The sequence below is a fragment of the Lipotes vexillifer genome, unplaced genomic scaffold (genome assembly GCF_000442215.2).
Source record: "Lipotes vexillifer unplaced genomic scaffold, Lipotes_vexillifer_v1.1 scaffold966, whole genome shotgun sequence".
In the NCBI taxonomy this organism is placed as follows: Eukaryota; Metazoa; Chordata; class Mammalia; order Artiodactyla; family Lipotidae; genus Lipotes; species Lipotes vexillifer.
The window spans coordinates 128,303-141,268 of NW_006795769.1; the positions used below are offsets into that span (position 1 = coordinate 128,303).

The following is a 12,966-nucleotide window of genomic DNA, read 5'->3' on the forward strand; positions in this document are numbered from 1 at the left end:
ACAATATGGTACCAGACATGCTGAGGAACATGAACGTGAGCATCTTATTCCTGAAAAGCCCCCCCGCGGTGGACGCGAGCCCTAGCTGCCCGCCTGCACCTGTCGGAGCCGCGGGCGAGGTGCCCGGACGGGGGGAAGGGGGTCGGGCTGTCGGGGGCCCGCCTCGGGCTCAGCGCCCACCTCGGTTTTCTTGCTTTCACCTATCGGGGTACCCACCCGGTTCGGTCACCCTGTGCTCTGGGTTCTTGCCACACGCTCGTGTTCTTGCATCGTTCTCATCAGTGGGTCTGTCCGACTTGTTCTCTGCTTGTTTTCCTTAACGGTAAATTGTGTCACTTTTTGCACAAAATAAGTAGTTTTTCAAAATGTTGAAGCGCCGTAGTTGTTTAAACGTTCCCCAACTACTGTCGCAGTGACTGCCCCGTTATTATGGTTGATAGTTTTTTTTATATATAACGTGTACAAGAGAAACAGAATAAAGCTGTGTCCAGAGACCTCCCCGACCTGTTCCGGATCACAACCCTTGCCCTCTCCCCTCGCTCACTTTGGGAGGTGATCACTTCTCTGCCATTCCTTGTGATTTATTAGTTGTATAGGCATTTTTCAGCAGTACAGTTTGGTTTTGCCTGGCTTGAACTTAATGTTACGGTATCATATCGTGTGTTTCGCGTGAGTGATGTGGGTGTGTCTGACTTCTTCGTGTTGACACCTTGACACATTCATCCAACCTACGGCCCCGCTGTGGTTTAATTTTCACTGCTGAATAGTGTTCCATTCTCTGAGTATGCGTATGGTTGGGCATCTTTTCATGTGCTTATTCATTATTTGATGTTCTTTTTTGTTAATTGTTCAAGAAAAAATTTTCCCCCATGTATTTTTTTCATTGCTTTGTAGGAGTTTTATTTATTATTATTTTAAAAACATTTATTTATTTATTTATTGCTGCATTGCACGGCTTGCAGGATCTTAGTTCCCGGACTAGGGATTGAACCCTAGCAGTGGAAACGTGGAGTCCTAACCACTGGACCGCCAGGGAATTCCCGCTTTGTAGGAGTTTTTTAAAAAATAAATTTTGAATAGCAGCCTTTCTTCGGATGTGTATGTTGCAGATTTCTTCCAGTTGTGTCTTGATTTAGCTTGTCCATGGAGCCTTCAGTCACAGGAGCTCTCAGCTGTATCTAAGCAGGTGTACTCCTCTTACGATATGCTTCCGTGCTGGGGGGCCGGGGGAGGGAGCTCCCTGTGGTCTTGTCAGAGATTGTCCAGTTTTGCCTTCCGCTTATATAGAGTCTTTCTCCTGTGCAGAGTCCTCCAAGAATCTGGCCTGCGGTGGGTGGAAGTTTGTCTCCCCCATAACCTGTTTATTAACCATACTTGTCCCGAGTTCATGGCCAAAACTTTAAATAAGAAAAAGCCAGTTTTGGCCGAAGTCATGTTGGGATCGAAGCCTGGCCACAACGCTTGCCCTTGAACAGGTCTCAGTAATTAAGGATCTTAAGGAAGTGAGAGAATGCAGGAACAAAGGAAAAGCAGTTAAGAAATGGTAGTTTGGCGATAAAGCAGAGTCCTAGTTCTTCCTCCAGGGATGTAAGTAACGATCTGATACGCATCTTTCTGTTCTGCAAGAGCTAAGACCCCCACCAGGCAGAGGATGGAATGATGATATTGACCTATGTGACTTCCGTCAGCCCCCAAAGCCCCCTCATGAATATGCATGTACCCATAGCTTAAAACTTCCCCACTTTTGGCGTTGGGGAGACACAGCTTCGGGAAAGATCCTGCTGTTCCCCTTACTGGCTGCAAGGAACACATCCTTCCTTCTTTTTGGCTTGGTTGTGTCTTTTGGCTCAACACTCATCAAGAGGTGAACCCAGTTTGGGGGTAACAATTGTAGTAGATGTGAACATGAATGAATATTGAATTTTATCAAATGTTTATAATGTCTATTGACATATAGTTTGCCACATTTACAGAATAGCATTGTGTTTTTTGTTTTTGTTTTTGTTTTTTGGCTGCCTTGGGTCTTCATTGATGGGCGGGCTCTCTCTAGTTGCAGCGAGCAGGGGCTACTCCTTGTTGCGGTGCGCGGGCTTCTCATTGCGGTGGCTTCTCTTGTTGCAGAGCACGGGCTCTAGGCATGTGCGCTCAGTAGTTGTGGCTCGCGGGCTCTAGAGCGGGCTCAGTAGTTGTGGCGCACGGGCTTAGGTGCTCCGCGGCACATGGGATCTTCCCGGACCAAGGATGGAGCCCATGTCCCCTGCATTGGCAGGCAGATTCTTAACCACTGCGCCACCAGGGAGGTCCCAGAATAGCATTAGCTGTTAACCAACCTGGCGTTCCTAAGTTGGTCATTTTATATGTAGGATTATGTTGTCCTGATATTTTGTGTAGGAATTTTGTATCTGTGTTCATGGGTGAGATTAACCTCTAATTTTACTTTCCCAGACTGTCTTTGTCAGATATTGGTGTTGAAGTTATGCTACCCTTATAAAAGGAGTGGTAATGTATCTTCTATTTTCCTCTTCTTTGGAAAGTTTGTCTAACAATGGAAGTGTTTCTTTTTAAATGTTTGGTAGAACTTAGTGATAAAGCCGCCTAGGGGCCTGGATTTTCTCTGTGGGAAGATATTTTAGTGTTGATGCTTGGTTTTATGTTCTTCATAAGTAAAATTTTCTGGATATTATATATTTTCTAGTGATTTGGCAGTTTCTATTAAAACTTCAAATGTATTAGCATAGAGTAGATAATAACATTCTCTTATCTTTTTTAAAAAATGTTTATTTATTTATTTTGGCTGTACTGGGTCTTAGTTGCAGCTTGCGGACTCTTAGTTGCGGCATACATGTGGGATCTAGTTCCTTGACCAGGGATTGAACCCGGGCCCCCTGCATTGGGAGCGCGGAGTCTTATCCACTGCGCCACCAGTGAAGTCCTGGTTATTTTCTAATCACTGCATCCTATGAGTTTTGATAGTGTTTTCATTACCAAGTCACAATATTTTGTCATTTCTATGATGATTTCCTCACTGACCCCTTTGTAATTTAGAAATGTTTCTTAATTTCCATACATTGGAGGGAGGGAGGTTTTAGTTATGTTTTTACTAGTGATTTCTAGCTGGATTGAGTGCTTGTCAGCAAATATAGTCTATATTATTTCAGTCATTTGAAATTTAAGATTTGCTTAATGGTGAAATATGTGGTCAGTTTTTGTAAACATTGCAAGTGAGTTTCAGAAGCATTTTATGATCAAGTTTGGTGATCCATTGCCCAGTATATGTTCATTCGGTCAAATTTGTTTAATCGTGTTGTACAGGTCTACTGTATTCTTACTGATTTAGAAAAATTTATCAGTCAATGAGGGGATGTGTTTATCTCTATTATGATTATGGATTTGTCTAGTCCTTATAGTTTTATCAACTTTTGCTTTCTACATTTTGAGGTTAAGTTATTAGGTGCACACAAGTTTAGAATTGTTATTGTTGCCTTGTGAACTGAACCATGGATCTTTATATAGCGGTCTCTATAGTCGGTAATGTTTTGTCTATTTTTGTCCAGCATCGATCTAGGTATACCAGCTTTCTTTCATTGATTTTGTAAAATATATAGTTTGTTCTTGGATTCTGTCTGTATTACAAGAAATTATAATGAAGAACTTGCTTAGCTAGGTTGAAAATGAACTAGGCCATTCTGGATAATTTAGTTTTCTGAAAGGCATTTTTATTATATATTCAGTGTTAAAAAACAAAACAAACTCTCCAAAACATCCCAATTCACTTAGCTATTTTAATTATCTTTCTTTAGGGTCTGATACCTTAGGGGATAACATTCTGAAGATTAAGCTTTTTTACATAGCACCATAGATACAGGGGGACTAGATGGCTGGGCTGTGTGTGTTCTGCACTGTATTAGCCAGGGTTCTCCAGAGAAACAGAACAAATAGGATGCGTGTGTACCTTATGTATACCTATATATAACATATGGGGGGGGGGGGGAGCGGGGAGAGACACTGGTTTTTATTGAAAGGAATTGGCTCACAAAAGCCTCCTGAAAAGTCCCAGGAGCTGCAGCCAGAATGTTTGAGACCCAGGAGAGCTAAAGTGTAGTTCCAGTCTAAAAAGCCAGCAGGTCAGAGACCCAAGAGGAGCCAGTATTTCATCCAAGTCCCAAGATTGGAAAAGACCAAAGTCTCAGCTCAACAGTCAGGCAGAAGGAGTTCCATCTTACTCAGCCTTTTTGTTCTGTTCAGGTCTTCCATTGATTTAATGAGGGACATCCACATTAGGGAGGGCAGTGTGTGCAGTTCAGATGTTAGTCTCATCCAGAAACATCCTCATAGACACACCAAGAATAACTTTTGACCCCTTGGCCGGGACATGTAAAAGTAAACATCGTACACAGCGTCTGCTACAACTTGTGTTTCTTAATGAAATCTTGAAACCAGTTCACTTGTTTTGTGATGTATCTATTTCTCTTAAAAGCTAAGTCAGCAACAGTTCTTAACTAATAGGAGGGAAGAGGAAAAGAGATTTTAATGGTCCAGTATTTTAGTTTATTCAGTGAGGGGTACAGAAGTGATTTAGGGCCCCTGCTCTCAAAGAATTTAGAATTTGGTCCAGGAAGTAAGAATGATGTCAGGAGGCAATGTACATGAGGTGTTTTGCTAACTACAGAGTGTCGTAAAATGTAAATACTGACTTCATAATGTTTTAGCTATATTTGAAAGGGCTTTGAGGAACCTGTAATGCTGCTACTGATAAAACCAGTGACCCCTCTTGTCCAAGTCCTTAACATTGCCACCAAAGGAAGTTTTAGGGAGAGTTTTAGGGCTGCCTGAGGTAACTCTTTAATATGTAAAATTATCCAACTCATGAGACTGCTGTGGGAAGCCTAGGGATTCCAGTGATCAGTGACTGGGATAGCTACATATTTATCACCTGGGGTAACAGATCAGGCCAGCTGCCAAGTGAATAAGAAACAGTGTTTCCCCAAGGACATGTCACAGCTGTGAATTGTCACAGCATGCCCTTTAATCACTATGGCTGCCTTATTCGCTGAGAAACTCTGTTGTCTAAAAATCACAGACTTGGGCTTCCCTGGTGGCGCAATGGTTAAGAATCTGCCTGCCAACGCAGGGGACACGGGTTCGAGCCCTGGTCCGGGAAGATCCCACATGCTGCGGAGCAGTTGGGCCCGTGTGCCACAACTACTTAGCCTGCGCTCTAGAGTCCGTGAGCCACAACTGCTGAGCCCACGTGCCACAACTACTGAAGCCCATGTGCCTAGAGCCTGTGCTCCGCAACAAGAGAAGCCACCCCTCACCACAACTAGAGAAAGCCTGCGCACAGCAACGAAGACCCAACGCAGCCAAAAATAAATAAATAAAATAAATAAATTTTTTAAAAAATGAAAATCACAGACTCTCGGAAACTGCTGTTTAAATTCATATCAGTAATAGTGAAACATCCCACTTTTGCTTGGAGGATCTAAGACACTTCAACACAAAGAAGCAGCCTCAGTTTCCAGCCCAGGTGCAGAGGCTCGGATAAGGGGTGTGTGAGCATGACACCCACGTCTCTCACTGTTGCTGTTTCTAAGGAAACTGGACCCAGGTCCACCTGACAGTTCTGACACTGACCTTTTACACACAGACTCGCCGCGTCATTGGAATTTGACCTAAACTCCAGTGTCCCCCAGAGTCAAGCACCTCAGTCATTTCCTTCCTGTGGTCAGGTGCCTATAGTGCCCCTGGCATGGGGCTCCAGTGGCCCCAGCGAGGCAGCAACTTGATGCCAGGCCATGGGAGCGCCCCTGAGGGCCTTGGGCCCATTGGCCCAGGACAGTGGCTTCACTCTGTAGTTCTGCAATTTCCTAGGATGTGTTTTGGTGAAGAAATTTTTAAAAATTTATCCTACAAAGTTTGTTGGGCTTCTTGAAATAGTGATTATCTTTCATCTGTTAATTCTTAACAATTTCCTCTATAGACCTTGCCTTGGTCCCAGTTTCTGTTCCCTTTCTCTCTGAATCTCCAGTCAGGTGTGTGGGAGACTTCCCTCTGTTTTCTGTGCAGCCTCTTTGGTATTTTCAAGCCGTTTTTTTCCTGCCTGTTATGATCTGGGTAGCATCGGACTTATTCCGTCTCTTTCTTATTCTGTTGTTAAACTTATTTACTGATTTCCCTTCAAAGTCTCTTCTGTTTGGCTTCTCTGTTTTATTGCCACATCCTACTCCACTTTCCCCATAGGTAGCAACTTGCCCTGTTCTGTTACGGGTTTTTTTGTGAGCGTTCTTTAAAAATGTGTATTGTTTTTAGGGACTGTTTTTCATTTGAAGTGTAATTGACGTAAACATATCGAACGTGCGCAGTGTGGCGTGTGCGCACCTTTAAAACCATTGCGGTGCGGAGAACGTTGTCCTCCTGCCTCTTTGTAACCCTCCGTCCCTCTCCCTGGGCTAAGCAGCCACCGACCTACTTTCTGTCTCCATGGCTTGGCTGGCATTTCCTGGAATGTTATAGTAATAGTGCTTTTTTGGTCTGGGTTTCACTCAGCATCCTTATCTTGAAGTTCACACTTGTGTTATGTGTATTAGTAGCTTGTAACTTTTCCTGCTGAGTAGTGTCCCTCTGAATGGACATCTTTACATGTATGGACAGGTCCTTGTGTGGACTGTCGCCATTTCTCTAGAGGAAACACCTGGGAGAGGACGGACAGGTCCCCTGATAGGAAACTGCCAAACTGCTTTCCAGGGTGCTTGTATCATTTCAGTATCCCCAGAGGAGTGTGAAGGTCATGGTGGGTTTTTTTTAATGCAATCACTCTAGTAGGTTTCAGTTAACGTTTCCATGGTGACTAAAGGTGTTGAGCCTCTCTGGTAAAGTGTTTGCTCAAATTGGGGTGGGGGGGGGGTGCATGTATTTTTAATTGATATAAATTCTTTTGTCTCACATATCTCAGCTTTTGTAAACAAAATATGTATTTAATATTCACTGTGTTGCTGTTCATCTAACCCTAGGGTTGGCAAACTGAGGCCTGTGACTTGTTTTCTGTACAGTCTGTAAACTAAGAATGTTTTGAGCGTTATTAAAGGGTTAGTGAAAAAAGATGAGACAGAGCTGCGTAGCCCCCAGGGCCTGAAATAGTCAGTCTCTGGCTCTTTACAGAAAAGTGTGCCAGCTCCTGACCTGCTCAGCTGCACCCCGACTGTTGCCACCCCCATGCATGCCACCCTCCAGCACTGATAGCAGGCTGCCCCCAGCTCAGCCACAGCAATCATGCTGTGACGCGAAGCTCCTTACCCGTGGATTGCTGTGAACATTTACTTGGAATCTATGCCCAGGGGTGGGATTGTTGGGTCATAGAAGGTATTTGCGTAAGTGACGGCATTGAGGTGCCCGCACTCCCACGTGCAGTGCCTGTGGGCACCTGTGCCATCTCCCTCACCCCCCAGCACTTGGCCTTGTCCACTTTTCTGCTTTTGCAAATCAGTGTTTGGAAAGTGCTGCGTGTGTTCATTTGGGGGTTTTTCCAGTTCATTTGAGGTATCTGTGGCTGGGTTTGTTGCCGTCTCAGATTTCCTCTTTGTACGTTGCCCATTAATAACACCTGCCTGTGTTTTATTGGGGTTGCTATCCTCTTGTTGATTTGTGGGGCCTCTTTGTCTATTTTAATGTTAAACACTGCTGGTTTTGAACGTTACAGATCCATCTGCCTGCTAAACTTCCCATTTGCTCATCACCTTTCCTTTAATGCACATAATACGTGTTTTGGCTCATGGTTTGTGTTTTGAAGTTTTGTTTAAGAAGTCATTAAATGTGCTTCTCTTGTTTCTCCTCACTTTGTAGCCCTCCTGTTCAGAGATCCATCTCTAATGCCTCAGTACTACACCTCATTTGTGTGGTTGCATGGGGAGAAGGTGTTATTTTTCTCTGTTCTGAGCCCAGGGTTCCCAGCCATGCGTTGAAATGCAGGCCAACTTTCCTTTTCTTGTGGGTTTGTGGTGCCACGTGTGTCTGTGTGTGTGGTGTTCCAGCAGCCCACGCCAGTCTGCCCTCTTGGCAAGAACTGGGAGCCCCTCACTTACTCTGCGTCTGTTTCCCCGCAGAGACCCATGAAAGCTTATTGCCACGAGAGTGCTGAAGGCGGATTCTCACTGATGAGTTTATTTAATCTAAAGGCTCAAGCTGCCGTGACAAAAATACCGTAAACCTGGTGCTTTACATAATAGACATTTACTTCCTTACAATTCTGGGTGATGGAAAGAAAGCCCACGATGAGCTGTTCGTCTGAGCTGGCTGATTCAGTTTCTGGTGAGGGCCCTCTTCCTGGCTTGCAGATGGCAGCCTTCTGGCTGTGTGCTCAGCTGTGGCAGGAGAGAGCGAGCCCTGCCCTGGGGGCTGTTATAAGGGCACTAATCCCATTCATCAAGGCCCAGCCCTCACACCTAGTCACCTCCCAAAGATTAGGGTTTCAGCATATGAACTTGAGGGGGGACACAAACATTCAGCTCATAACAGTGGTCTTTCTTGTCTTTAACCCCCCCTTTTTTTCTCCTCAAATGTTTTTGTAAAATATTGTCCAGTTGCCTCATGGTAGTTGTGTTAGTTTGCAGTAAAGTACCACAGAGTAGATGTCTTAGAACAACGAAAGTGTGTTGTCTCACAGCTCTGAGTGGCCAGGAGTCAAATCCATGCCTCTCTCCGAACTTCTGGTGGCCTCAGGTGTTCTTTGGCTGGTAGGGGCATTGCTTTAGTCCCGTGACCGGCTTCTCCACAGGAGCCTTCACGTCATCTTCCCTCTGTGTGTGTTCATCTCTGTCCAAATATCCCCTTTTTATAAGCATGCTAGTTGTGTTGGATTACGACCCATTTGAATGGCCTCATTTTAACTCGATGACCTCCATAAAGGCCCTGTCTCCAAATAAGATCAGATTCTGAGGTCCTGGGTTAAGGACCCCAACAAATCTTGAAGGGGCACAGTTCAGCCTATAGCAGTAGGTTTTTGTGAACACAAGTGAGTTCTCAGTTTCTTTAGTGCTCACCTGTGAGCTTTTTGAGACCTGGTCCTGTGTCTTGTGTGTCTCTGTATCCCTAATACCCCACTTTGCCTGGCCCTTAGTGGAGGGGGCCCCCGTGTCTGTAGGATGGATGAGTTATAGAGATTCACACTAATTGCAAATCCGTCTTGGTGATGCTTCCATAGCAGTGCCCACACTGTAGCTGCATTCTTTTTCCTGCCTCACAGGACCTACTTTATCTCCTTGGTCTCCCGTCCCGTTGGTGGGCACGCAGCTGTTTCCTGTCTTTTGCTGCAGTGAATTCCCTCAGGTGTGCAAGGTAACTAGAGGATAAATTCTTCTTTTTTTTTTTGTAGTTTTTATTTATTTTTATTGAAATATATTAATAATTGACTTAACAGTGTTGCGTTTCAGGTGTACAGCGAAGTGATTCAGTTACACACACACACGTGCATGCGAGCTCTTTCTCAGATTCTTCCCCCTTACAGGGTATTACAAAATACTGAGTATAGTTTCCTGTGCTGTACAGCAGGTCCTTGTTGGTTATCTCTTTTATATATAGTAGTGTGTATATTTTAATCTCAAACTCCTAATTTGTTTCTCCCTCCCCTGCTTTGGTAACCATAAGTTTGTTTTCTATGTCTGTGGGTCTGTTTCTGTTTTGTGTGTAAGTTCATTTGTATCAGTTTTCTTAGATTTCACAAATAAATAATATCATATAATATTTGTCTTTTTTTGACTTCACTTAGTATGATAATCTCTGGGTCCATCCATGGCATTATTTCATTGTTTTTATGGCTGAGTAATATTCCATTGTATATATGTACCACATCGTCTTCATACATCCCTCTGTTGATGGACATTTAGGTTGCTTCCGTGTCCTGGTATTGTAAGTAGTGCTGCGGTGAACATTGGGGTGTGTGTACCTTTTAGAATTAGAGTTTTCTCCTTATATATGCCCAGGAGTGGGATTGTAGGATCATATGGTAGCTCTATTTTTAGTTTTTTGTGGAACCTCCATACTGTTCTCCATAGTGGCTGCACCAGTTTACAGCCCCACCAACAGTGCAGAAGGGATCTCTTTTCTCCACACCCTCTCCAGCATTTATTACTTGTAGACTTTTTGGTGATGGCCGTTCTGACCAGTGTGATTTGCATTTCTCTAATGATTACCAATGTTGAACGTCTTTTCACGTGCCTTTGGGCCACTTGTGTGTCTTCTTTGAAGAAATGTCTATTTAGATCTGCTACCTATTTTTTGATTTGTTTTTTTTTATATTGAGTTTTATGAGCTGTTTGTATATTTTGGAGATTAATCCCTTATTGGTCGCATCGTTTACAAATATTTTCTCCATTTTGTAGGTTGTCTTTTTGTTCATGGTTCCTTTATTTTTGTTTTTGTTTCCATTACTCTAGGAGATGGATCCAAAAATATATTGCTGTGATTTATGTCAAAAAGTGTTCTGCCTATGTTTTCCTCTAAGAGTTTTATAGTATCGGGTCTTGCATTTAGGTCTCTAATCCAGAGGATAAATTCTTGGAAGTACTAATTGCTCAGGCAAAAAGCACATACGTCATAAATTGTGATGAGTATCACTAAAATAGAGTTAGTAGAGGGAATTCCCTGGCGGTCCAGTGGTTAGGACTCCATGCTTTCACTGCCGAGGGCGTGGGTTCGATCCTTGGTCGGGGAACTAAGATCCTGCAAGCTGCGCGGTGCGGCCAAAAATTTAAAAGAATAAATAAAATAAACTTAGTAGAGGTTATGCCCATTTAAGTTCTTGTCAGTGTGGTCGCCTGCTCCCTGGGAGGTGTTCTCACTTCTGCCAGACGCTGTTCCGAGTGCTGAATCCCCAGGATGACTGCGAGCCACTGCTGCTAACGCACTCCCAGGCTGTCCTGGGAGTGCTGACAGATTCGGGGTTTGGCCTGAGATGGTTGGACTCAGGAGCGTGTGCCACAGAGCCCTTCGCCATCATGCCCGTCCTCCCAGGAGGGCCAGCAGGGGCCACCCCGCTCCGCCCTGCCCATCCCTGAAGTGGGAATTGTATCTCCTCCTAACGTTTATTTTGCATTTCTCTTACGTTGAATGAGGCTGAGCATCCTTTGCATTTTTTAAAGTTTTAAATCATTTTTCTAGTGGTAAACTTTTAAAAAATGGACATGTAAGATCAATCTCTATATATGTGTGTTTGTTCTTTATATATATAGACATCTATAACATATATACACTCATATCTATGTGTGCATTTTTTTTTAATTGCCTGTGATAGGAGTTGCAAAGTATTTTTTTCACCCAGTTTGCCATTTCTCCTGATTTAATATAGGGAATTTGGAGCTGTTTGTTGGTTTTCCATGGGAAAAATACTTAAGTAGTAAAATTCAAGTTCGTGTCTTTTATGGCTCCTTGGTTTAGAATCATAACTACAGAAGACATCTTCCTTAGCAGTCATGCAAAAGAAGGACTTGTATGGTTTCTTCTTGTGCTTTTAGTCTCATTTCTCAGATTGAAATCTGATCCATTTGAAGTTTATCTGGGAATAAAGTGAGAGGTAAGGCACGTATTTAATCATGTGGCATTTGTCATTTCAATATCTGGTAAAATTGATCTTTCTTTTGTTACCTTAAAAAAATTTTTTTTTCTTATTTTTGTTTATTGCTTTTCTCATAGGAAGTTTAGAATCAGATTGTCCAGTTCTGTGAAGAAAATATTTCTGCACCTTGAGTGGGGTCACCCTAGACTTACAGATTACTGAGGGAAAGTGTTTGTCTTTATGGTATTGAAAGCACCATACACCTTGTCATCCATTCAGGCATTTTGGGGGGCTCCTTGTCATTGTAATGCATTCTTAGAGATTTAATGACATCTTAAGTCTATTTTGAGGTATGGTCTTTTTATTGATTTTGTTACCTCTTGTTGTCTTGCTGTGTCTTGAACTCATTTCTCTGCTTTATGTCCTTATTTTAGAGAGTTTAAAAAATTCACGGCGCTATACCTGGTCATGTGCTCAGTAGAAGCATGTCTAGCGGATATTGGTGTTTTCTGTCCTGTCCTCTTTCCGTTTGACTCTTGGTTCCTTGTCTGCTGGTTCCTCCACTGTTGTGTCTCCTCTGGACTGAAGCACATGCCTCCTGGCCCAGCTTTTCCAGGAGCTCCGTGCCAGGGAGGGCCAGAGCTGTGTTCCAGGTGACAAGGGCCATCCCCTGGACACAGGCCTGTCCTTGCCGGCCCACTGCCAGGCTGCCCCCTCCAGAGACAGCTCAGCTGTGCTTCCTGGGCACCCGGACTTCTGACATCTGGGAACATGGTGCCCAACCAGGGCCAGGGACACTCCCGCCTCCAGGCAGGAGCCCAGGTGTGACGCCAACTTTGGAGACGTCTGCAGGCTTTGGCTAAGCTTGCCTTATGGCCCCCTGTTTTTTTCCTCATACAGTTTCTCAAACTGAGATATTCACATAGGATTCATTCTTTTAAAGTGTACAAGTGGTTATGGTACATCACAGTGCTGTGCAGTCATTGCCACTACCTGATACCAGAACGTTTCCATCTCTCTGAGAAGGAAACCCCTAGCTCACTGGCAGTCACTCCCTGTCCCCACTCCAGCCCCAGGACCACCGTCCCACCTCCCGGGCCCGTGGGTGGCCTGTCCTGGGCGTCTCACATGCACAGAGCCACCCGGCGTGCGCTCTCTCAGCTCTGGCTTCTTTCACAGAGCTTTGTCACGTCGTGCATCTTTTTATTGCCAGATAATGTTTCGTTGTATAGATAGACCACATTTTGGCCATCCATTCATCAGATGATGGCCTTGGAGTTGCTTCCACTTTGGGGTTGTTACAAATACAGCCAGCCATTCATGTGTGAGTTTTTGGGTGGACATACGTTTTCCGTTCTTTTGGGTCTGTACCTGGGAGTGGAGTTGTTAGCTCACGTGGTTATCTGTGTTTGTCTTTTTTT

The 12,966-nt window shown here is 44.0% G+C and overlaps 1 protein-coding gene across 2 annotated transcripts in view; it reads left to right on the forward strand.

The window, feature by feature from the left end:
• The window catches only part of NELFA (negative elongation factor complex member A), a 24,161-nt gene that overhangs the window by 1,221 nt on the left and 9,974 nt on the right, over positions 1-12,966 (forward strand). The gene's annotated exons all lie outside the window — the stretch shown is intronic.